General features: G+C 45.4%; 1 long non-coding RNA gene across 6 annotated transcripts in view; it reads right to left on the bottom strand.

The window, feature by feature from the left end:
- Positions 1 to 5,560: 5,560 nt before the first annotated feature.
- Positions 5,561 to 23,093, bottom strand: part of LOC108352699 (uncharacterized) — a 48,220-nt gene continuing 30,687 nt past the window's right edge. For 5 of the 6 annotated variants that reach the window (XR_005493123.2, XR_005493118.2, XR_010057432.1 and 2 more), the window contains 3 exons: positions 21,490 to 21,695; positions 18,106 to 18,211; positions 5,561 to 16,973 (listed from right to left, as the gene is read on the bottom strand). This is a non-coding gene — a long non-coding RNA (uncharacterized LOC108352699). Of the gene's footprint in view, positions 16,974 to 17,218; positions 18,024 to 18,105; positions 18,212 to 21,489; positions 21,696 to 23,093 lie in introns of those variants that run through there. The other variant, XR_005493120.2, reaches the window with a different exon arrangement.

Here is a 23,093-nt window from a genome sequence, read left to right as displayed (position 1 = left end):
CTTGGCTCCTTCTTTTCTATAATTTATTTATTTAGTGTTTGTGGACACGTGTGGAATTAGAAGACAACTGTGGAGACAGTCTACTTCCCCACGTGAGTCACAGGGATCAAACTCAGGTCGTCAGGATTGGCAGGGAGCACTCTTCCCTGCTAAGCTATCTCAGCAGCTGTGAGTGAGCTGCGGTGAGCTCTGCACAGCCCGGATGGCATTCGGAAGCAGAATGATGTCAACCGTGATGTCAATGGGGAGCTTGTAGACGCTCAAGGAGCAGATGGAAGGCCAGCTGGAAAAGGAAATAGCTGACGGCTCACAGCTCCCACGACTTGAATTCCATGAAGCAGGAAACAGAAGTTATGGAGTCTGAGAGGGAGGTGGCAGGGACCAGCTTGAAAGCGCTTGGGTTTGACAAGGCAGAAGTGGTGGGTGAGTTTTGTCCACCAGAGGACTGGAGAACCGCAGCATGCTTGCCGCTAAAGTGAATGGAGGTCAGTCACCTGAGGGTCAATAACAAACTGCTGGGAATCAACACTATGACCTTCATCAACAGACATGAGAAGCCAGCCATCAAGGCTCTCCTCTGTAAAGAGGGCACCATCAACAGTGGTGAGGCAGAGGAAATCCATGCCTCATAAAGTAGCCATGCTTCTAGACATCAACAGAATGGACACAAAGGCAGTAGGATCAGTTTGGAGGACGAAGCATAGACCACTTGCACGTCTGGTAGCCCCACAAAAGCGAGGGATACTTCTCCTTGGGAGACAGGATTGTTGTGAACAGTGGCATCCCTTCAGTTAAGGATATCTTTCTTGACATCCTTCAACTAAGGATGTCTTTTCTTGATGTCCTAAGCTGGTTGAAGTCATTCTCTTCCGGAGTTTGGATAAATCATCCCAAGGCCTCCTGGCTTTTAGGGTTTCAAATGAGAACTTGGCTGTTATTCTGCTGTGTTGACCTTTACTCTTGACTTGCTCTTTTGGCTTTCTGTATTGTTTCTTTGTTCAATAGGCTCATGTTTCAACTTTAATATGAGAGTATCATTCTTGATCCTGTCCTTCTGACATCCTAAATGCCTTCTGTATCTGAAAGACCATCTCTCTCAACTAGACTTAGAAATACTTATGCTCTGATTTTCATAGAACATATTTTCTATGCCTTTGCCTTGCACTTCTAGTTTGATGTTTCAGCAGTCTGGTCTTTTAATGGCACCCCACAAAGCACCTGTGTTCTGCTTATACTTTCTTATTTTAGTTTCACTTTGTTGCTCTCTCTCTCTCTCTCTCTCTCTCTCTCTCTCTCTCTCTCTCTCTGCCTTTTTTAATGAATATTTTTTATTTACATTTCAAATGTTATCCCCTTTCCTGGTTTCCCATCCATAAGCCCCCTATCCCCTCCTCCTCCCCCTTCATCTATGAGGGTGTTCCCCCTCCCCAGCCACCCCCCTTCCTGACTCCCTGCCCTGAATTCCCCTACACTGGCGGGAGGAGTCCAGCCTTGGAAGGACTAAGAGCTTCTCCTCCCATTGGTGCCCAAAAAGACCATCCTCTGCTACATATGCAGCTGGAGCCCTGGGTCTGTCCATGTGTAGTCTTTGGATGGTGGTTTAGTCCCTGGGAGCTCTGGTTGGTTGGTATTGTTGTTCTTATAGGATCACAAATCCCTACAGCTCCTTCAATCCTTTCTCTAACTCCTCAAATGGAAACCCCTTTCTCAGTTCAGTGGTTTGCTGCTAGCATTTGCCTCTGTACTTGTCATGTTCTGGCTGAGCCTCTCAGGAGATGGCTATATCAGGCTCCTGTCAGCATGAACTGCTTGGCTTCATCAATATTGTCTAGGCTTGGTGGCTGTATATATATAGGCTGGATCCCTAGGTGGGGCAGGCTGTGAATGGCCATTCCTTAAGTCTCTGCTCCAAAGTTGTCTCCATAGCTCCTCCTGTGAATATTTTTGTTCCCTCTTTTAAGAAGGACTGAAGCATCTGCACTTTGGTCGTCCTTCTTCTTGAGCTTCATGTGGTCTGTGGATTGTATCTTGGGTAATTTGAGCTTTTGAGCTAATATCACTTATCAGTGAGTGCATACCATGTGTGTTCTTTTGTGACTGGGTTACCTCACTCAGGATGGTATCTTCTGGTTTACTGCTATCTTAATGTTCTGCTTCACCTGTCTTGTCTCTGAGCCTGATGTCTGGACTTCCACTTGATTCATTTCATGAATGAGACTTTTCGTTGAGCATTCTATTAGATTTGTTAATCCTTTTATTTTCAAATTTTAATTGATTTTTTCAGCATTCCTATGTCTTTCTGAATTCTACAATTCTGCTTTCGTATCCTGTATCGATTTCCACATTTGATTCACCCATTTATTTATACTCGCTTTTAATTAATTAAAGGGTCTGTTCATATGCTCTGATTTCACCAGCCATTCTTCCCTTGTCTGTCTCTGTCTCTTGTCTCCTGTCTCTGTGTCTCTGTCTTTGTGTCTCTCCCAGCCTCTCTCAATCTGTATCCTCTGCCCACCCCCTTACAAACACACACACACACACACACACACACACACACACACACACACACACAGTCTCTCTGTAGCCCTGGATGTCCTTGGACTTGCTATGTATACCTAGCTGGCCTCAAACTCACAGAGATCTGCCTGCCTCTGCTTCTGGGATTAAGGACAGGTTTCACCTGGCTTCACTGAACATTCCTAATTTTTAAAAACTGTTTGTTGGTTTTTTGTGAATTTCACATCATGCACTCCAATCCCACTCATTTCCCCTCCCCTCGTCCCCACCCTCCACCTTTGCTGCAGTCTGTCACAGTGTATCCCATCGTACATCCTTTTGTCCATACCTCTTTGCTTACAAATGTTCATGGCAATGAGTCCTTGGTCTGGTTCGAGGCCTCTGACTTCTGCTACTCTAGCAATACTGGATCCTCCCCGGGACTCCTCTCAGATATCCTGTTTTTGCCCTGTGTCATGGAGATCCTGGACTTTTGGATCTGTAGAAGCAGCTCCATCATGCACTCTGCAGTTCATCAATGGGGTAGATGTTGTGGTGGGTCAGTTCAAAGGCCTGGATGTAGGCCTAAGATGTATGTGAACTGGTCAGCCTGCTCTCACACCCTTGGGACCAGCTCACCAACAACCCAGACAACCAGAGCCAGCTCTACCCTCATGCCCAGGTGAGGCGCCAAGCCAATCACTCTCCCAAGTGTTGCAGCTGGTGAGGGACGTGGCCAGTTGTTCTCTCACACTCCAGGGCCAGTCCTCCAGCCTACCATAGATGTCAAGGGATAAGGAGGGGGAAGGAGGGCGTTTCTCCCTCATATGTGCCACTGCCCAGCAAATAAGAGGCAGGACTAGCTCTTCTGCACTCATGCCTGTGGGACATCCCACCTGCAACCCTTACATCCAGGGCCAGCTCTACTGTGTTGCTCAGGTGAGATGCAGGGCCTGTTCACCCAAGGGCTGTGGCAGGTAAGGAGCAAGGACAGCTCTCCCGCTCTGATGACCCAGGGTCTAGCTCTTCTGCCTGGCAAGGGGTCTAGCTCTTCTGCCTGCCGTATGTGGCAAGGGGTATCCCTGGGGGCATCCCTTCCTCCTCCGTGCCACTACAGGGCAGACAAGTGGCTAGGCCAGCTCTCCCATGCTCACAACCTCAGGGCCAGCTCATCATCACCCACTATGGCCCCGCCCAGATGGTGATTCACTGTGCTGTTCTGGTGAGGTTCAGGGCCCACGCTCCTGAGTGCTGCCACTGGTGAGGGGCAGGGCCAGCATTGAACATTCTTATAATCAATCTTCTGGATTCTTGATTTGGGGATTTTATCTAAGTTCAGTTCCACCAAGAACCTCTACTGTGGATTTGATAACCTTTGAGGAATCATGTTGTCCTCGTACCTGGTGTTCTTGTGTTTCTGCAATGGAGCTTACACATCTGGCATTAGGTCATGAGTTGGAAATTTTAATCAACACACTCTCCAGTCACAGGGTTGAGGTGTCTTCCCCTATCCCAACTTACCCTTGTTTGATATCCTCACACAGCCAACCACAGCTTCCAGTACCAATCCCTCTAAGAGTGGAAGGCTTGCCCAACTGGAGAAGCTCACCATGAATTCACAAGCAATAACAAGGAGTAACCAGTGTGGTTTTAAAAAGTCGCTCCTTTAAACCCAGTGGCTTTGGGGGGGGATAAAGAAACAAGGTATGTAGGTACGCACCATTCATTGTGTACAGGGACAGAAAGAATGTGATCTAAGTATTAGATTACATACTAGAGCAACAGAGAAATGCAGTAGCAACACCCAAATAATCCCAGCACCAATTGGAGGGCTGGGACAGAAAGACCTGAAGCTCCAGGACAGCCTGTGCCCTGTGGGAGCATCACCTCAAAACCGTGGACAGAGAGGATGGACGGAGAGCAAGACAAAGTAGTCCGCAAAATTAAAATTAGATATTAGCTAGAGTCAGACTCCATGAGGTTACTCTCCTGACCCTAGTGCCAACTGTCTGTCTGTCTGCCTGCCTGTCTGTGGCTACTGACCTGAGCACAGATGCGGGCTATCTCTTGCTAAGCCTTGCCTGAACACAGGAACAGAGCTTGTCTTGTCTTCCTACCTCTTGACTTTCTGTCGCTGTTCATTTGTGTTGGTCTCCTCTGGCTAAAGCAGAGCCGCTGTAGTCTTGTGCTTCCGGTGTTGGTCTTCGTTGTGTTTCCTCAGCACCAGAGGCAGCGAGCTGTGGGCCAGGCGCTGATATTATAGCCAGAGATGGCTTTCAGCCTCTAGGTACTAGATGGGGATGTCAACAAGCCTCCCGAATGTTGTACGTTTGAGCACCACCGTTCACTCTTTGTCTGGGAAGTTAGTAAATTCACTCCACTCTATGGCTCAGCTCAGATTTCTACAACACAAAAGACATAGAGCACTGCATGCTCTGAACTCAGATTTTTCTAGCTAGCTAGAAGAATTCTGCAGGCCAGGTCTCAGAGGACAGAGTCCTGATACACATGCTCTGGGACTGGATAGTGTGGATATTTGCTTCTATAGCCAAGTAGCCACCAACTCAGCAAGGGTCTCTTAAAAATGTCTTCTTGCCACTGCTTGATTCGAGTGTGAGAAGAGAGGGCTTTCCCTGCCTCTGTCCAACTGGACCAAAAATGGTCTTATGGTGTGCGGTGTTAGTTGTGTTTTTGAGAATATACATAGTTCCTTTTGGTCTCTTCCATTCGTTCTGCCAGCATGGCAGTTGTGGACTTGGGGTCTCTCCCCTTCTCCCTTCCCCTCCCCCTCCCCCCTTTCTCTCCCCCTCTGCCCTCTTCCCCCTCCCCCTTCCCCCTCTTCCCTCTGCTCCCCCTCCCCCTTCCCCTTTCCCTACCCCTCCCTCTCTCCCTCCCCCACCCCTCCCTTATCCCTCCCCTTCCTCCTCCCCTTTCCCCTCTTCCTTCCCCTTTCCCTTCCTCCTCCCCCTCCCGTCCCCCTCCCCTCCCCCTCCCTTCATCCCTCAAGCCACAGTTCCTACCTTCTGCATTTTAATCACCATACACTGGCTGCACAGCACTGCACAGTTGGGACAAAGTCATTCAGAACAGACTCTGCTTTCGTTCTCTCTCTCTCTCTCTCTCTCTCTCTCTCTCTCTCTCTCTCTCTCTCCCCTCTTCTACTCTCTAACATTCCCTACCTTTCTTTTCTACTGAGACAAGCGTGTTTTTTTCTGCTATCACTTGCCTCATGGGAACTACCACTCTGCAGCGATTCTCCATGTATTTCCTCCAGACTCCAGTGGTTCAAACATAGGTGTCATCTGGCATGTTGTATGTCCAGTGATTACTAGGAGCTTGACTGGTAGAGGAACATTCAACCTCATAAGCTTTTAGTGAGTATCAGTATGTGTGGGACATTGCTAGACATAGAACGGTGGGTGGGAGGGGCATAATTCTCTTCCTCCTGTATGTGCTTTCCAAAGCAACACGACTCCAGTTGAGAGAGGACAGCTGACGATGTAAGGGCTCCAGAGCAATGCTAAAAACTTTGGTTTATGTTAAGTTGTTCATGGGGCAGACAGCTGTAACATTGAATCTGAACATTTAAACCTTACTTTAGGCATTTGCATTCAGCAAGTGCCTGCTACCCTTATAGTATGTGTTTGACAGGAGCCTGCGGTCAGTGGTCATGCCTATTCGGGAGTAGAAACTATCAGCAGCTCACAGACAATCCTTCTTGTCAATCACACACTCACACACACACATGCACACTCACATACACACACACACACATGCACACACACACAAGCTACACAGGAAAAAAATCAGCTTAAATTTCAGTGTGCTTTTGCCTGTGCCTTACAGGATTATAATTCTTTTGAGGGAAAATTGATTTCTCCTATAAAAACCTATAAAGCAGTATTATTATGTGATGGGGCCTTTGGTAACTGTGAGGGAAAGATGGGAACTGTGAATCACTAATGCTCTGCTCTCTTCAATAAAGAACCACTTCAATCAATAGGAAATAGCAGTCAGATATGGAGGAGACATTCCTTCTCTAGTCTGATAAGAAAAGATATGGATTTAAAGCCATTAGAGAGACAGTCGCCGTTACAGAAATACAGTTAATGCCCACAGTTAGTTAGCCCACCTGACTCAAAACCACTTAGTAATTACTAAGTAATTTTTCTCACCATTTCACAAAGTAAAATGTTCAGGAAACATTAAAAAAAGAGAGAGAGACAAAATAATTCAAAGTAACCTTGAAAACTAAACGTGAAGGGCAACTTAACACCAGATGCTTAGAGGTACTTCAGCCATCATAAAGAAGAATAGCAACAATTAAAACAATAAGAAGAAGAAAAAATGCAGCACGGTATATTTCAAGCCAGCATAGCACGGTTGTCCTGAATATACACTCTTAATCAGACAACGTCGGATGTAAAGTTCATCTTCACCTAGCGGAATGATCTTCTAAATGATTTCTCTGCTGTGCAAGGGCACACCAACAGCACCCCTGTCACAGGAAAGACACACGGTGAAACTCCAGTCTACATATTTGCCTATGAGGATGTGGTCTTTAAAGAAGTAAATAGACTAGCCAAGGTGGCGGTAGCGATGTCTGAGGCCAAGACCTAGAGGCCGCTGTGGCCTGGGCCAGGCTGACCTCCTGTTGTTGGGGCATCCTGGGGCTCAGGGCTTGGCTAGATCAGGTCTGTCTACAGAACCCTAGCTCCTCCCATGCTGCAGCAGCTCTGCCCATCCTGCGGCAGCTCCGCCCACCCTGCAGCAGCTCCTCCCATCCTGTAGCTCTCATGTTCTTTCTGGCTGCTCTTTCACAGTACTTCCTGGGCTTTGGATCTTAATGTGTGGTGGTGATATTACTGTCTCATTTACAGCCAAGCACTTTCAGTCACTTATTCTGAGCACAGAGCAGTAATGTGTCTGCATTAACCACTACCCACTTCAATAAGAAGCTTCTTTGGTCAAAAGAAGGAGAGGAGGAGGAGGAGGAAGAGGAGGAGGGGGGGAGGAGGAAGAGGAGGAAGAGGAGGAGGAGGAGGGGGTGGAGGAGGAGGAGGAAATAACGTTACATAATGTCCTAAGTGTAAGTCTCTAACTCACAGGAGGAATGTCCCAATAATAAGAGGGAGAGACACTGTGGGTGCACATGTGAAAATAAAAAGCCTTTTAAGGATTCAGTGAGAAGCAGCCATCTTCCAGCCAAGGACCAATACCTCACCAGGTGCCAGCTTCTCCAGCACTCTCACCTCAGACTTTACACCCCTCTTATCGCCAGGTATAAGCAACTTAAAGGGGGGAGTGTTTCCTTTTTTCTAATGGTTTCTGAAAGCTCAGTGCATGGGTACCTGGCTTCATGTTTGGGCATAGCATAATGACGTCAAGAAACAGAGAGGATACAGGAAGGGACCAGACAAATGCAGCTGCCCCAGGACATGTCCCTACTGACACTTCCTCCTTCTGGTTCCACCTCCTGCCTTGCACCAATTCCCTTCTCACATAATCTCATCGAATGATTAATACATTCATTACGGCAGACCTCTCCCTTATAGTATAACCTCATCAAATGGTTAATACATTCATTATGGCAGACCCTGGAGGATCTAATTCACTCTGAAAACATCAACACAGACTCACCCAGGACTTGTTTCATTAATCTCCTGGGCATTTCTCAATGCTATAAAGTGACAGTTATGACCTGCCAGCTAAGATTCTAGCCTTCAAACTATGAGGGAAGATACTCTGACGTTTAAGCTACCCACTCTGATATTTTGTTACTGCAGCTGACGCAGGCTAATGCAGTCTTTAGCAGCTATTCCAAGGGTTTGATGCACTCATGGGTATTACAGATCTTGACAAATAAACATTGTTGATATAAATTCACAGAGACCCCCTGTGAGAGGATGGTGGGATGCTCTCCGCATCCTTCATCACCCTTTGAAGAATCAGCCAAGAGAGATGAAGCTCTTGTTATTTGATGACAAAGACTGGGTGTTGCGGTAAATCCCCAACCCCAGGGGCAGCCCCTCTTAAGGAAACAGAATTAACATCAAGAGTACAAACAGCACCAGGGCAACCCACAACAGGTCTGGGCACCTTTAACAGTAGGGACTGATGCCCAAAGCTGCCCGAGAACACACTCTCCCCTCTTTCAGATGACACTGAAAGTCAAGAGCATCCTTAGACCCCTATTCGGGCAGCTGTTAGAGACAGCCCAGAAGTAGTTATATCTTGTCCTAGAGCAAGCTTCCTACACAAGGCCATCATCAGCCACCACAGTTTCTCCCAGGAAATAAATTCTCGAGGGCTAGATATATCCATGCGTGGAACTGAAAGAAAGACATGTGGAAAATTATTGCAACCAGGCATGAAATCATTCGTTGCTTTTTTTTCCCTCTCACCCCACAGTCATGAATGGCTTCCTCTGCTAGGATGGTGATGCAGCTGTCCTTGAGTTATTTGTGTAACACCAACAAAAGTCATTGGTTCACCAAAGAGACAGAGACACAGAGACAGAGGCAGACACAGACAGACAGACACAGAAAGAACCTAAGATGGCACTGCCCAACCACTCTCTTTTTTTTTTTTCTTTTCTTTTTTTCGGAGCTGGGGACCGAACTCAGGGCCTTTCGCTTGCTAGGCAAGCGCTCTACCACTGAGCTAAATCCCCAACGCACAACCACTCTCTTAATCTCTTCTTCAATCCTCTAAGAAAACCTGGTATCGTCTATGTATTTTTTTTTAATTTTCATTTTCCTTTGTACATTTATTTTGGCCAATCTCTTAAGAAAACAAAATTTTGCTACTGATAATTTTTTTTTGAGGTAGGGTCTCATGGAACCCAAATTAGCCTCTAACTCTCCATGTAGTCAAGGGTGGCCATGAACTACTGACCCTCCTGCCTCCATTTTCCCATGGCTGACATAACCAGCAAGCACCCGCACGCCCATTTTTATCAGTGTGGTTTTTAGTATGATAATTTCTAGAGGTTTTTATAGAACATTTATGGGTCCGTTATAAAAGAAAAGACCCCGACATATCAAATTAACTAAGTAACTCGAGTATTATGGCTGATTCTTTTTTGATAGCTGATATCATTAATTTGCATTTAATTATTATTTTTGAAGCCATATTTGAATTATGACATTTCCCTTCCCTTCCTTCACTCTAAGCCCTCACGTGTCCCCTTCCCCGTCTCCTTCAAATTCACAGCCTCTACTTTCCTCAGTTGTTATGATCAGCCCTGAAAACACACATACATGTAACATCGCATGGAACCGATAGGTTATATTTAGGAATATATATGTATGCACAAATGCATATATCCATCTAATTATATTTAACTTACAAATTAGCCATGAGAGCTCACACTGGAAAATACAGTTTTTAGAACACGGGTTTTTTTAATGGCCACAAATAAGGATCATGTCCCAAATGTGTCTTTTTCAGCTTTCCTGTCTAGAATTCAAACTATCCCCTTGCACAAGGCATTGAAAGCTACAGCCTAAGTTCTGGTTAAATCAGTCCAACTCAGTGAGGACCACAACCTGCCTTTTCTGATGGAATCAAACTGAGGAGATTGGAACGCTGTGTATAATATCACTCACGGATCTGAAGAGCCCCCTCAAGAGTAAAACAGGCCCCGTGAAATGCCTCTAGATTTTTCAGAAAGCTCAAGGCAAGACCTGATGCCCACTCCCATGTTCTGCGCTTGCTGCCCTTTCTCTGTGCACCTGTTGTCGGCAGTTGTGAGAGCCTCATCCTATGACGCCCTCACGTCCTGGGGAGAAGGATAGACTCAGTCATACTGTAGGGCATGAGTTATTCAATGGAAGAAAAGCAGTAAAATGAGCGTTCTACCTAAGAACCCTATTTTATTTAGCTTTGCTTAAGTGCATACGGCCCACAGTAGATACTCAAAAGATAAATTGAAAAGTTTTAGAAAAAAATAAAACATATGTCAGACGTGGTGGCGTTCCTTTGATACCAGCACTCTGGAAGGCAGAGGCAGATGAGTCTCTGACTTTGAGGCCAGCATGGTCCACACAATAAAATCCAAACTATCCACGAATACATAGTGAGACCATCTCAAGATGAAGCAAGCAAGAGAGAAAGAGAGAGAGGGGGTAGGAGGGAGGGAAGGAAGGAAGGAAGAAAAGAAGAAAGGAAGGAAAAGAAGAAGGAAAAAGGGAGGGGGCAAAGAAAGAAGGAAGGAACCAATAAACCTTTCTGGAGAGCTGTCGTAAAGCATGGATATTGTTCCAAAGTTCCCCTTGCTAAAGATAGCCTTGCTGTAACCGAACCAACCTTTCTCTCTAAATATGTCATAACCTTTGTCAGTAAGACATTAAGCCCCGCCCACGTATCCATACAGCAGAGCCTGTGCTAAACAAACTACTAATCATTTCAAACAAGTAACTCCCTCTACCACGGTAATCTATACACTACGTAATCAACTAATGTTGTTGAAGATTACAATTAGCAGTGTGAGCATTAAGGGTGCACGACAGTTAAGGAACAATTATTGAATAACCTGATTTGATGGAAGGCTGAGAACATATAGCTAAGGAAAAACAAATCAGGTTTGTTTTAACATGGAATTATTTCCTCTCTGTGTGTATTTGATCTCTCAAGTCATCATCTAATATACTGTTTGTTTCTTTGAAGTCTATGCGTGTGGGTGTTTTGTCTGCATAATGTCTGTGCACTACGTGCATGCTACATGCTCACAGGGCCACAAGAGATCATCGGATCCCTGGAAACTAAACTTAGTTAGGAGCCACCATGGGTGCTGGGAGTGAACCCTGAGTCCTCTGGATGAGCGGCCAGTGCTCCTGGGTGCTGAGCCAGCTCCCTAGCACCCTTTCCTCTTTAAACCTTAGATTCTTAAGAAGAAACCTATTGACTCTTCCTACTGACATAGAACATATTTTATGTTAGATATAGTAAACAAATTTGAATAGCATATGTGGAATGCTGTGGGCAGAATCATGTCCTACTAATTGTACAAAAACATAAACTCTAGAATTATCAGGAAGACCTAGTAAATTCCAAGCTAAATTAGCAACAGTGACTACTCAAGACATCTCAATCTGAAATGCTTCTGGGTTATTTGTAACAGTCTTTCCTAAAGCTAAAGCAATTAGACCTACTTTTCACAGCATGGGGAATGCAGTCTTTGTAAGGACCCACTCAGCGAGCCTTTGCGAGTTAGAAATCGCGTCACAGACCAGCTTTAAAGAATGGCCCTGACTATCAAAACACATCCTTTTCTAAACATAAAACTACCTTTTACGTCATTGTACATGTTTACCAACTCTATTGGTTTTGTTTTTCTTCTCTCTTTAGAGGTGGATATATCAATCTACAAGTTAAACACCATATGGGAAACACTAACACGCGTGCATATGTAATAATTTATCTACATAGCATGTGTATACATGTTCATACACCAAAATTGCAGTATATAAGATAATTTACAATTCATCTTGACTTTACTTTAATTACAATGTAAGATTCGAATCAAATGGTCTATCATCAGATTTAGCGTGGGGTTATTTTAAGTCAATTCATTTCCATAATGTAATGGTCTCGTAAACGGTGAAATTGAATTGTTTTCCTAATTTCTTGGTCTTTAGTTTTTAGGTAGACTTGACTCGAATTTCAAATTCATCAGTAATAACGTTTTATGAGAATGAAGTGTTTTGTAAGAGGTCACCTGTTAGTACTAGAGAAAAATCCAGAAGGTTTCAAATGGCTTCTTGCCATTCACGTTTTGGATTTTTTTTCCTTCTACTTCCTCCTAGAAGTCCCTCTTCAGAGGCTGAGGTAACATCCATAGGAATGGAGTATGTTTCTCCCAGACACTTTTGAAACTCCTGAGAGCAGAACGGAATCCCCAAAGGACTGAAGGAAGAATGTGTCACCATGTCCTGAGTGCCACATGGCTCTTCTGTCCTCGAAAGACATGCTTTCCCCACCCATCCAATCACAGCTGAGAGAAGTGAGCACATGCCAAGGGTGAAGTGAGCACGGGGTGAGACTGGTGTTTTCTCTGAGAAGCATAGGGGCTGCCAAGGGATGTTGCCCATCAATAAGATAATATTAAATACAATATAAATGTTTGGTAAGCATCTACACTTCACTTGTGAGACAACAGGTGGGGCAGAAATAAGGAAGATTTAAGCAATGGGGTCACTCGTATCCCTTCCTTGTAAGGCCAACCTTCTATGCCAAGTGTGTTTTCTAAGTATTAGAGCATGACGTCACTAACAATAACTTACTCAGTGACGCACATGGAGTAGAGCTAAGTATCAGAGCATGACATCACTAACAATAACCTACTCGGTGACCCACATAGAGTAGAGCTGAGTATTAGAGCATGACGTCACTAACAATAACCTATTCAGTGACACACATGGAGTACAGCTGAGTATTAGAGCATGACCTCACTAACAATAACCTACTCAGTGACACACATGGAGTACAGCTGAGTATTAGAGCATGACGTCACTAACAATAACCTACTCGGTGACACACGTGGAGTAGAACCAAATGTTTACCTTTTGGTTATGAGGCGCCTGTTCTCCTACTGTTAAAACTCTAATGTCAACCACAACTCTTATTTCTAACCACGGCTCGTCAGCAACCTACAAGGATTGATGGTGTCCAAACATCGAATGAAGAATTTAACTAAAGTCACTGTCCAAAAGTCCAAATTGTGAGGTCCACTTGTGAGTGAAATAGCTATTTGTGTGTGTTAAACTAAAATGTGAGGTAGGAAGACCTGTTGGTCCCTCCATGCTTTTAACATCTGGCTGACCATAATGCCAAGCCCATGGTTCGTACTTTAGCATACAGCCATGTTCACACAGTCCCTTTATGTTTATGATATTCCCCCTACAAAATACTTTAAATGGCTTGGGTTTAAAGAGTGGCTAGTTAGGCCTTCTGGATTAATTTGGTTTGATAAATGCCAATTATTAACCACACTTGAATAATTCTTTTAATAAATTTTAATTCTTAGCCCTGCGGAAGTCTGGGATTTTAAGTTTGTTATAAGCAAGACAGAACTAACAAATAAGAAAACATTACTTTTTAATTTTATCCCACAAGATCCAAATGTTTGTGGACTGAATAAACGTTTGCAATCGTTTCCGTTTGGGAAGCTCCGCCCTCGGTCACCAGGGTGTCACCATCCTCTTTTTGTTTCCACCAAGAATAAGGGAGGGATTTTGCATGGCAGGAAAACTGTGGTGTGAACTGGATTCTGTTTTTTTTTTTTCCCCTCAGCGTAACTCAAGAAATAGACACATGCTTTCTTCTCTCATATGTGAAGGGGAAATAGAAAGGAACTTTTATGTCTAAGGCACCTGTCATTTTTTTCCCTGCGTCTTTGGTTGCTTTTAGAATTTATGGCTTCCTAGACACTGAGCTGTAAACGAAAGCCATAAAGGTGAATAAGTAGCCATGCTTCCTGCCCTATCAGAATCCAAGCTTCAACAGGAGAGGAAGTTGGCTAGAGTGTGTGTGACAGGGCGTTACAGTCAATATTTAGTGGACATGGACTGCAAGCCCATCTTGGTGCTAGGCTCTCTGTATATACGATCCCCCCACTTTTCCACAAACAGCAAATCATTACTCTCACTGTACACGAGAGGACATGTGACTTGGAGAGTTTATATGACTTGACTTCAGTCACACAGCTCAGAGCAAGGGCCAGAGCTACCATTTACACCTTACTGGCCTGACTTAGGGACTGTGGCCTTAAGCACTAAGCATACTGTACCCAAAAGGAGGAATTTTTAAAAATGATGTAAAATGCTTCTAGCCTACCAGTGCAAGCAAGTAGAAAACTGTTGGCCGTATCCTATTTCGGTTGGAAAGGTCTTTATCAAGTATAGTCTTTAATGGCACTCTCTCCGTGCTCACAAATCGCTGTGAGAATAATAAACCTTAGTCACCCTATTTCAATAGGAAAAGACATCTAAGTGTGTGTACAAAAGAGGAATTTGACAGGACTGAAGCCCTGAGGGCCTGCAGAAAGAGTGAAAAGGGCAACCTTGGGAGGTAGGAGGTGGAGGAACCCTTTAGAATGTACCAAAGACCTGGGAGGTGAGGGACTTTTAGGACTCAAAGGGAGGGCTCTTAGATGAAATACCCTACCGCGGGGAGAGAGAACTTGGAGAGCCCACCTCTGGCAGAAAGACAGGGCATCAAGTGAGGGATGGGGTTGCTATCCCACAGTCAAAACTCTGACCCAGAATTGTTCCTGTCTGAAAGAACTGCAGGGACAAAAAATGGAGAAGAGCCTGAGGGAAAGGTAGTCCAGCGACAGGCCCAAAGTGGGATCCAGTTCACGGGGCAGCCCCAAGACCTGACACCATTACTGAGGCTACAGAGCACTCACAAAAGAAAGGGACCTCTCATGACTGCCCTCCGAAAGACCCAACAAGCAGCTGACAGAGTCAGAAGCAGATATTTACACCCACCAATGAACAGAAGCTGCTGACCCCTGTGGTTGAATTAGGGAAAAGCTGGAAGAAGCTAAGGAGGAGGAGGGCGACCATGTAGGAGGACCAGCAGTCTCAATTAACCTGGACCCCTAAGATCTCTCGAACACTAAGCCACACCAACCAGGCAGCATATACCAGCTGATATGAGGCCCCCAACACGTATACAGCAGATGAATTTAGATTGTCTAGCTGTGGCCTGGCTCTCTGGTCTGGAGGAGCCTGTGGAACACCAAGAGCATTCTGCTACCCCACAGAAACCTACAGGGGCCCCAAAACTAACCAGTTTAGAACCCCGTCCAACTACCCATCCTAGTTGGATCCACCCGCACCCCCAACTGGTTTGCCTGGGACAGCAGGCAGAGACGGGAGCCTCCCATAGCAGCCCTCTGAGAGGCTTTACCTATCAGCTGACTGAGACAGACACAGATAGCCACCGGGACCCCTGTGGAAGAGTTAGGGAAAGGAGTCAAGGCCCTCAAGGAGATGGTAACCACACAGGAAGACCAACGTGACAACTTACCTGGACCCCTGGAACTCCGAGAGACTGAACAATCAACTGAAGAGTACAGATGGGCTGCTCCGAGACCCCCCAACACATATGTAGCAGAGGGAGGCCATATCAGGCCTTGGTGGGAGAGGATATGTCTAAACCTACAGAGACTTGATGCAGGCGGAGGCAGGGGGCTGCCCTCTCAGAGTCGAAGGGGAGGAGGGATGAAGGAGGAACTTTTCAAGGGGAGACCAGGAGGGGGCAACATTTGGGATGTAATTAATTAAATTTAAAAAAAAATAAAAGAATTTGCAAGCTGAAGAGTAGACACTTCAGGAAAAATGGAAATGACCACAGAGAGAAGAAACACCAGGTATAGCTGCAAGACACCAGAACGCAGCACCAGGCAGACGTTCTGGGCACTGGTACAGAATGCCTGTGGTCAGATCTCAGCCAACCGCTAACTACTGTAGCTCGAATACTCTCCATGTCAAAGCCACGCCAGACCGTGAAACCAATCGTCTGATGCGATCTCTCGGGCTTTGCATTGCTTGTTGGATGAAGTCTCCATTCCGCCATCTAGACAACGAGCTTTTGTTCTCCATCCCCTTGGGTGTTGCTGCCACCCTGACCTCATTGTGACAACCACACTCCAGCCTCAGTGGCCTTCCCCACCATCCCAAACAGGGGGTCACTCTCTTCCTAAGACATCCCTCACCATCCTCTAGTGTTCATATCACCCTGCTTGCATACTCCTCCCTAGCTCCATACCACCGGTCAACTTACTTTTTACAACACTCATTTAAAAGTCATTTATTTTGATTCTGAGGTGGAAGGCTATATTGCATCTGTGAGCAAAGAAAAGCACAACAGGTAGGTGTATTATCCGGGCCAAATGAGCAAATGAATGAAGTGTTAGGGACCAGGCTGTATACATTTCATCACAAGAGCACCACATTTATAAAGGAGATTTAAAAAAAAAAAAAAAACAGTACTGACTAATCTCAATGCTGCAGACATAGCTCAGAATGAAAACTATGCTTTCTCAACTTTCCCTCCATTGGCATCAAACAAGGACCTAGACATGGAAATAAGAAAAAATGGCTTCCCTCAGCTGCCACCAACGTGCTTGGGCACTCTGCACTCTGAGGAAGCTAAGGCTGCGCTGGGGTGAAGCCCTCATTCATCCTTCAACAAGAACTCTCACAGCAGTCCAGTCAGCATGCTGAGCTCCCTGTCCAAACTCGTGGGCATCTATTCCGCCCTCACCATGCCCAGAGGAGGAGATCAATGCCCTCATTAAAGCAACCGAGGCCAATGTTGAACCTTTCTGGCCTGGCTTGTTTGCAAAAGCCCTGGTCAATGTCAACACTGAGATCCTCAGCTGCACCGTAGGGGCTGGTAGGTCCCGCTCCAGCTGCTGACGTCACACCAGCAGCCGTCCTGCCAGTTCCTTGCTGCAAACCATGCTGAAGAGAAGAAAGTAGAAGAAAGAAGAAAGGTGGATCTCAAGTGTCTGATGTTGGCATGAGCTTTGGTTGTTTTTTTTTTTTAAATCATCCCATTCATGTACATCTTCCTGGTTACCCCTCCACAAACCCCCCCATCCCACATCTGCCCTCTCCCCCCTCCCCTTTGCCTCTATGAGGGTGCCCCCCGCCCACCCACCCTCTCCCTCCCCACTGCTCCAGCATCCCCCTATGCTGGGGCATCAAACCTCCACAGGACCAAGGGCCTCCCTTCCCATTGATGTCAGACAAGGCCATCCTCTGCTACATATGTATCCTGAGCCATGGATCCCTCCCTGGACACTCTGTGGTTGGTGGTCTGGCCAGCCAACATTGTCCTTCCTCTGGGCTGTCAGTCCCCCTCCACTTCTCCAATACTTCTCTTTCTGACTAAACCTCTTTTGTTAATGTGTCCGATAAAAAGATGAACCTAAATCCAGAAGGAAGAGAGGGAGGGAGCGAGGGAAGGACAGAGGGAAGTAAAGAATGCCTGCGTCTCTGCTTCCTGGCGTGCCTATGAGGATAGCTGAAAAGCTTCTCTCTTGATAGGTAACAGTTTTAAACCTTGCAGAGATGAACATGATTGGTACTCTCGGCAAACTGACAAGGCCATGCCAGGACATCTTTAGCATGCTAATACAAACTAAGACGTTTAAAAGTTTGGATAAAATGAGCTTCAGAGAGGCAGTCACGCAGACAGGTGAGGAGTTTGAGGGGGCCTATGAAGAACGAGGGGTGGGGGTGCAGATGAAACCCAACTGGGAGCCTTATCAAAATGAGAACAGCCTGTACAGATAATGAAAGCTGGAAGAGCCTAATGAACAGGAATTATATTAGGCGGCAAACACATTAGCAAAAGCATGAGATATTTTTAATGGATTTTCATTCTTTTCCCGGTCTTTGTTGTTATTTGCTAGCGTGCTTTATGACTGTTCCAAACTTCCATTTGTATTTTCATTAGCTTCATTCTTTTCCACCGGCAGACATCAATTCTCTTTCCATGGGCCCTTACTTCAGAAATATATAGAACTAAAATGAATATGAGGGTTATAGCCCCCTCATGACACTTAGCTTAGTAATGAAGTCAAAATACCTTAGAGTCGCCACGTACATATTATCTGCAGAGGTAATTATCAAAAGAGGCATTCTGGGAGAGGGACATTCGGAGAATTTCCCTTATTATTGTTGAGGGAACATTTCTGTGGGAAAAAAGCAAACAAGACAAAACAAAAACAGGTGAAGCCAGGTAGAAAAAAAATACCAAGTGGCAGAGAGATCGGTACAACAGCAAACCGTAATGGCTGAGCTTCAGGCCTGGAGAGATTGCTCCGTGAGCTAAGAGAACCTACTGTTCTAGCAACATCGTGTCGGAGTTTGGGTCACAACATCTACACCTTTTTTTTAAAAATCTTTTCAAAAAGATAGACTGACTGACTGACCGATCGACTGAGCCTCTCGTATCCACACAACACTATGTCTAGGCCTCAAGAGTACCAAGAATTTAGTGACAGTGATCCACAGCTCCCTGAACCTGACTAGGGAGACCAGGACAGGGGCATCCATGACAAGGCCAAGCCCATGTCAACAATGCACCTTCTCTGGAGACTTACTTCATCTGCTCTCCACAATGATAAGTAAGGGCGGAATACGGAAGCCAACTAATGTGGGGGAACTGTGTAGATCTGAAAAAAAAAAAAAACACAAGGGCTGGGTGTGGTGGTATGTGTTTTTAGTCCCTAAGCTCCAGAAAAGGCGGTGAGAGCAGAGGCAGAGGATCTTTGTGAATTTGAGGCTAACTTGACCTACATAATGATCTCTAGAGCTGCCAGGACTACATAACGACCCTGTCAGAAAGGGAGGAAGGAAGTAAATAAGAAAGGAAGGAGGGAAGGAAGGAAGGAAGGGAGGGAGGGAAGGAGGGACGGAGGGAGGGAGGGAGGGACGGAGGGACGGAGGAAGGAAGGAAGGAAGAAAAGAAAGAACGGAGGGAGGGAGGGAGGAAGGAGGGAGAGGAGAGGAGAGGAGAGAGAGAGAGAGAGAGAGAGAGAGAGAGAGAGAGAGACCCCCACAAGCATACCAATTGACAGCTGTTTGGTTGCTGTGGTTATCCCCTAGTGGCAAAGATAGATGCAGAAGAAGAAAGTGCACAGAGCTTCTACTATTGAGCGGAAAATCTGCAGGTTATAAATTTGTGAAGAGAACTCAGAAAGTTATTTTCATGAGGACGTAGTCTAGGAGTATGAGGCTAGAGGGGGGCTCCATGACACGTCCGTGCACACTAAGCAGCTTGTTTCCAGAGAACGAAAATTTCGTGTAAAAGGAATTAGTGGATAATGTTTGAGAGGATTCTGTTATCCACGAGAAGTCTCGTGGGAAAAGGTTCCATGTGATTCTGAGCAGAGAAAAGACACAAGAAAAATGTTTCGGTAAAGAAATGTAACTGGGGGTTGTGGATTTAGCTCAGTGGTTAGAGCGCTTGCCTAGGAAGCGCAAGGCCCTGGGTTCGGTCCCCAGCTCCGAAAAAAAGAACCAAAAAAAAAAAAAAGAAATGTAACTGGATGTGCAAGTTATATCCACAAGGCACACCCTTGCAAGACCCATAAACCAGTTACGAAAGTGTTCAGTTTTTCACATGAGGGGGCATCTCCAGGGGATGACTCACCTGTCACACAGAAATCCACAATAAACACACCTGTGCTGATGGAATGACAGGTCATAGAATTCTACTAACGCTTCATGACGCCTGCCCCTCCCTTTGCACACTCTACGTTTCTTCAAATCTTATATCCATCACATGTCTCAGCACAGGGTCCCACGTTCTGCCTACCCCCCCTGTGCTACGGAATTGGAGTTAGGCTGGCTTCCTGCTCTCGAGCTGGACCTTGCCCTAGAGGCTTCCTCCTGGAGTCACTCTTGGCCTTCCTCATCAACCCATCTTTTCTTAAGTCTGGGAAATCAACCTACATCCATAAGCCTGGATTCCCGCTGGCTTAAACCAATGGACAAGAAAGAGGACATGCAAGTGGTTAGATATGCCAACAAAGAAAAGAGGAGTTAGAGAAAGGACTGAAGGAGCTGATGGGGGTTTGCAACCCCATAAGAACAACAGTATCAGCCAACCAAACACCTCAGAGCTCCCAGGGACTAAACCACCAACCAAAGAGTACACATGGAGGGACCCATGACTCCAACCGCATATGTAGCAGAAGATGGCATTGTTGGGCATCAATGAGAGGAGAGGCCCTTGGTCTTGTGAAGGCTCGATGCCCCAGTGTAGGGGAATGCCAGGCTGGAGAGGCAGAGGGAGTGGGTAGATGGGGGAGCACCCTTATGGAGGCAGAGGGTGGAGGGATGGGATGGGATGTTTCCAAAGGGGAAATTGGGAAACGGAATAACATTTGAAATATAAATAAAGAAAATATCCAATGAAAGAAAAGAAAAAAATCTAAAGCTTCAAGCTTCCTTGACCCTAAAAATATGTCCAAGAGCAGACACTGGTATGGATATCAACATCATATGTGCTTCTATATATGGTGATGAAATTAGTCATGTTTCTTTGTTAGAGTTACTATCACCATGTTGAAACATCATGACCAAAAGCAACTTGGGAAGGAAAGAGCTTATTTGGTTTATATATCCTAAATCACAGTCCACTGAGTCCAAGGCAGGAACCTGGAGGCAGGAACTGATGCACGGCTACAAGGGAGTGTTCTCTTGTTGTGCTGAAACACCAGGAGCTAAAGCGACTTGGGGAGGAGAACTTGGCTTGTGTCAAGTTGAAATAAACCTAGCCAGCACAGTCACAACAATATGGAAAAAAAAAAAAAAAAAAAAAAACTAGCACCAAGAAGAACTTCAGATCCAAACAGATCCACGGAGATAAGAATGGACAGAATCGCCCGTTTCTGCTAGATTTGGTTTCTTGAAACATGGATTGGTTTAGCAGTGTTTAATATTGTAGTAGAATCCTAATTGTAATAAAGCTCCAGTGGTCGGTATGTTTCCTGTGGCAGGCACAGCTTTAATCCCAGCAGCCAGGAGGTCCAGACGGGCAGGCAGATTGATGTGAATTCAAGGCCATCCTAGATTACCTTGCAAGTTCCAGGCTAGCCAGAACTACATACTAAAATCCAGTTGAAGGAAAGAAAGAAAAGAAAGAGAGGACAGGAAAAGAGAAGAGGATGGGAGTGAAGAAGAGAGGAGGGGAGAGGAGAGGAGGGGAGAGGAGAGGAGGGGAGAGGAGAGGAGGGGAGGGAAGGGGAGGGGAGGGAAGGGGAGAAGAAGAAAAGAAGAGAGGGGAGGAGAGGAGAAGAGAAGGGAGGAGAGGAGAGGAGAGGAGGGGAGGGGAGGGAAGGGGAGAAGAGGAAGAGAAGAGAGGGGAGGAGAGGAGAAGAGAAGGGAGAAGGGGAGAGGAGAGGAGGGGAGGGGAGGGGAGGGAAGGGAAGGGAAGGGGAGGGGAGGGGAGGTGACAGTTTACCTTCAAAGCATCAAGCTGATGAGACCAGCAACCTCCTGTCTAGTCAACGTCTCTCCCACAACGAAGTCACAGAGAACAATATTTGGAATATGAGTCTCAAGCAAAGAGCTTTAGAAGTGACTCGAAGGATTCTTCCATTCCAGGTATGTGCTTCAAGAAGTGTCTAGTGGAGTCCTCCTCAGTGTTCTGGCCTCTCACTGTTAAGTCTGAAGGGATGAATTATCTGGTTGTTTTACGATTTTACTTATGACGTACTATACAGTACTGTGAAGTGTCACAGCTGTCACATGTACCTAACACAGTGCTAGCATTTTCTTGTAAATACAATCTTTCTGTGATATTCTAATATTGGTCATCAGCTGGATGCGGTAATGCATGCCTTTAATCTTGTCCTTGGCACTCAGAGGCAGGAGGATTTCTGGGAGCTCAAGACCAGTAAAGTCTACATGGCAAGTTCCAGGACACCTAGGGCTACTTAACAGAGAGACTCTGTCAAAAATAACAAAAAACAATAAAAATAAAAATAAAAACAAAATCTTATGACCAAAAGAATCAGTGTGCTTCTAAAGATTTTATTTTTAATTTATTTTCTGAACAAAAAAAAAAAAATACAAGCAAATTATAACCTTGCCTCAGAATGCAAGGCTATGACTTTCACTGTCAAATGCTCTTATAGCCTCAGGTGCACATGGAAGCAGAGAATGTCGCACTTTCTCTTGGTAACTAATAGCTACGATTATTTTGTGACCGCTATATATGTCAAACAATCGACTAGGTCTTTACATATACCATTTTTTAAGGTTATTTATCTATTTATTTATTTCATGTATATGAGTACATTGTAGCTGTTCTCAGACACACCAGAAGAGGGCGCCAGATCCCATTACAGATGGTTGTGAGCCACCATGTGGTGGCTGGGAATTGAACTCAGGTTCTCTGGAAGAGCAGTCAGTGCTCTTAACCGCTGAGCCATCTCTCCAGCCCATATACTATTTTTTTTTAATCTTCATGACTTTATAATAGAGTATATAAGATAACATTATTATATAAGAGAGTTTATAATATGAGGCTCAAAGATGCTTAAAGCATATCCACGTATATCGGTGTTATCTAGTGGCATCGCTATACAGTCTGTGTGGTGTTCTGAGCAATCGGTGGCACTCTTAATATTTAGTGATCAAGGGAATCTAACTGTAGAAATAATCAAACTCCACCCATTCCCAAGGACCTCAGCAGAAATTGAGGAACGTGCAGGCAGTTTTAGGAAAAGGATCAAGATGGGGCCTTTGCTGCTCCAGGAGTCCTGACCCTCAGAAACTTCGTGAACATTAACACGTCTGTTTGAGGTAATGAAACAGTCAGTAAGTTTATATGTGGCCTCTTAGAGCTGAAGGGGCAATAATAAACAAGGATTTGTGAGAACCTACTTCCAGGGGGTCAGGAATCTTGGGATCTTGGGAGTTTCAGAACACATACTAAGAAAGAGGAATGTGGGGGTTGGGGATTTAGCTCAGTGGTAGAGCACTTGCCTGGCAAGCGCAAGGCCCTGGGTTCGGTCCCCAGCTCCGAAAAAAAAAGAAAAAAAGAAAAAAGAAAAAAAAGAA

This window comes from Rattus norvegicus, chromosome 14 (assembly GCF_036323735.1).
Source record: "Rattus norvegicus strain BN/NHsdMcwi chromosome 14, GRCr8, whole genome shotgun sequence".
NCBI lineage: Eukaryota > Metazoa > Chordata > Mammalia > Rodentia > Muridae > Rattus > Rattus norvegicus.
This window is presented reverse-complemented; position numbering and strand designations above follow the sequence as displayed.